This window comes from Arachis ipaensis, chromosome B09 (genome assembly GCF_000816755.2).
Source record: "Arachis ipaensis cultivar K30076 chromosome B09, Araip1.1, whole genome shotgun sequence".
Taxonomy (NCBI): Eukaryota; Viridiplantae; Streptophyta; class Magnoliopsida; order Fabales; family Fabaceae; genus Arachis; species Arachis ipaensis.
The window spans coordinates 114,578,238-114,581,705 of NC_029793.2; the positions used below are offsets into that span (position 1 = coordinate 114,578,238).

The following is a 3,468-nucleotide window of genomic DNA, read 5'->3' on the forward strand; positions in this document are numbered from 1 at the left end:
TCTTATTGTTTTAACTTCCTTTCATGAAATTTCTTTATATTTCTTGTTGTATGTTAGAATATTCTACTCCCTATCACTACTCCACATATGATTATCTTAGCTTTTTTATTTTTTGACTCCTCATAGTCAAACAAGTTGAATGAATCCATAATGCCCCAAGAAATTAATTGATTTGTTTACTACTTGATTGTGTGCATATTTTGACAGTATGTAGTGCTAATTACCCATTTACCCTTAATTATAATGCTCAAAAAGTCGTTGTGCTTTATCCATAATAATGCATTTAAGTTTAGAATAATATAGTATGGCTTTCTAGAAACAATTTTTCTCTCAAATATAGATACAATGCAAAGACATTTTTTCCCCTAATTACCAAATGAAATCTCTATTGTCGAAATTAAATTACTTGTGATATATCATTAATATTATAAAGACTTTAATTTATAGTGCCTAAGATATTTTATGCATAATTTCAAATATTTACAATAAATTAAAAGTTAACTACTTTTTTTTATTAAGTTGACAAACTAATCGTCCAAAATTATCTTTTTTTTTTAAAGAAAAACTAATAAGATCTTAGAAATATATCACTAATTAGATACTAACTAGATTAGTTAATTAAAAAAGATTTAATTTAATATGATCTTAGAAATCTGTCATCAAACAATCAAGCAACCAACCAAACTAAATAGGGTAACATGTTGAGCTTTGTGAAAAGAAGACTTTGACCAAAATATTGGCGGAAGGGAGTTATTAAGGGGGGGCTGTAGCTGTCAAGGGACCAATAATACACTAATTCATCCATTTTTTATTAGTTAGCTACAAAAAGATAAACAAAAGAATCTTCAAGCTCAACCATGCATTCACACAAACCCAACCTTGACTTATTGCCATTAGATGACCAATGAAAGCTGTTATCATATGGTGTATATCTTCATGAATATGTACAATAATAATATAGTATTGGTATTGATGCCAAGGTGATTTTTAAAATTAGTTTTCATTTTACATTATTTTATTTTTCATAAAGCATTTTACTAAACATAATTTGAGAATAATATAAAATGAAAAACGATGTTATTAATTAAAGAGCGACAAAATCACTCTCCTTAATGTTGTGAAGCTTATTAAAAAATTTTAATAAAATAGATGTCACTAAAACAATACAGTTCGGGTAAATATATATTTAGGCAAAAAAAGAAATGTCTATATCCAATTTTAAGTATTTTTTTAAATCTAATAAATAAAAAAATACAATGATATTATATAGACTTTTACGTAGATAATATTTATTTTTAATAATTTTGAGTTTAATTTTGATGTATTAATAGTGTTAAAACGTTTTACACAGTTATACAATTATATCTATTATTTTGAATGATTATTTATGTGATTAATTAATATAAAAAAAGTTATTTGTTACTAATATATTATTATATAATTGAATATACGTATAAAATTAGTTTAGAATTAGTATATTAAAATTATATTCTAATTTTTTTTTTCCAGAAAACTTGCCAGAAGTATAGCAAAATTTTAACAGGACTACTTGTTGATTGGGACATAAATAAATAGTGCAAAAGCGTCGCAATTTGACCCGTGACAGTGGTGATAACTAAAAGAAATGCATGTAGTAGGAAAATGTCACGGTCAATAATTGGTTTGGTACAAAATTAACATAATATGTGGCATTCTTTTCACACCCATGATTTGCTTTGCTAGCTAGTGGACCTCTCTTTTCATGATCGCGTTGTTGTTTTTCTTAGTGTCTCGCTTTTGTAACAACATATATGCAGTCATTTTCGATGATATATAGAGGTGAATTTTAGTATGATTATGTTATTATAACTAAGATGATTATATAAGTATTGTTAATATTAAAGTCACACTTTTTTTTTATATTTTGGTAATACTTTTTATTTATTGGAATAAATAATTATAAAAATTATTATAAAAATACGTCTCCCAATCTTATCTTGTTTATTTACACTGTAAACGATATAATTATGAATATATTTTGTTTATACTATAAACGATATATATGAGATTTAAAAAAATACAGCATTTTGATTACCGTGTAAATAAGATATATTTAAAATGATCCATTTACCGTGTAAACAAGATATGTGTATTTGTAAATATAAAAATATAATTTTTGAAAATAATAAAAAATATTAATAATTTAAATTAGACCAAACTCTTAAAATGAAACGTTTCAAATAATTTGTACAATTAAAAGGTTGCAGGTTCGAGTCTCCTATCTTTGGTAAAAAAAAAAAACGTTTCAAATAATTTAATATATTTTGAAATTGTTAATCTTCTCTATTATTTGAAACCGCCTATTTTCCCTATTATTTGAAACGTTTTATTTTTAAGAGTTTGGTCTAATTTAAATTATTAATATTTTTTATTATTTTTAAAATTTATATTTTTATATTTACAAATACACACATCTCGTTTACATTATAAACGAGATAATTATGAATTTATCTTGTTTATACTGTAAACGAGATATGTGTATTTTTTCAAATTCCATGTATCTAGTTTACCGTGTAAATAAAATATTCATAATTATATCGTTTATCATGTAAATAAACGAGATAAAATTGAGAGACATATTTTTATAATAATTTTTATAATTGTTTATTTCAATAAATAAAATATTTATTTAAATAAAAAATCTAATTTTTATTAACTTCACATCTTTTTTTTATCCTTTTTTTCCTTATATATATATATTCCACATGTCAACTTTCAATTTGTGGGTCAATCTTTGGCCATTTTTAGACACCATTATCTTGGTCACCAAAGAACTCCCCATATATATATATATATAGAGCTCGTTCAAGTTCTAGCACGAGTGATGATGGTGGGTTTGTGGGGCTGTAGTGATCACTTGAAGCACACTATAGAGACAAATAACAAGTTGTATATGAAAGAAAAAAGGTTAGGAAAAATAAACTGCTTTATGAACCCACATTATTAGGTAGAAAATTAAAGTGTTAAGTAACTTATCTACCACGGTAAGCCAATCCCTTCATGCATTATTATTTCAATTACATAATATATATAATATTGTAATGGAAGTTCCAGTAGTAGTATATCTCACTGTCACTCTGTCTGTTAGTGCTTTATTTATTTGAGAAGATTGTGCAATGTTATGGTATGCTAAGTTTTACTAAACTAGTAGTTATATTAAATTATTAATAACAACTTGCATTTAATTTAAATTAATATATAGAATTCATGAGATGGTAGCTCCTGTGCTTTACGAGGTTGCAAGTTGCAACATCCTTCCTCAAGTTTTAGTGTCTGGATTGGCTTTTCCACCATAAATTTTGCAAATTGTTGAATCGCTCTGGATTTTAAGACGGGTTCAATCCATTTTATTACTATTATTTTTAAATAAAAATTAAATTTTAACATAAAATAAGATGAACATGAACCTTAATATTGTTCATGTTTCAA

General features: G+C 24.9%; 1 protein-coding gene across 1 annotated transcript in view; it reads left to right on the forward strand.

The window, feature by feature from the left end:
• The window catches only part of LOC107618222 (protein NRT1/ PTR FAMILY 5.2), a gene marked incomplete in the record, with an annotated part of 8,342 nt that overhangs the window by 1,995 nt on the left and 2,879 nt on the right, over window positions 1-3,468 (forward strand).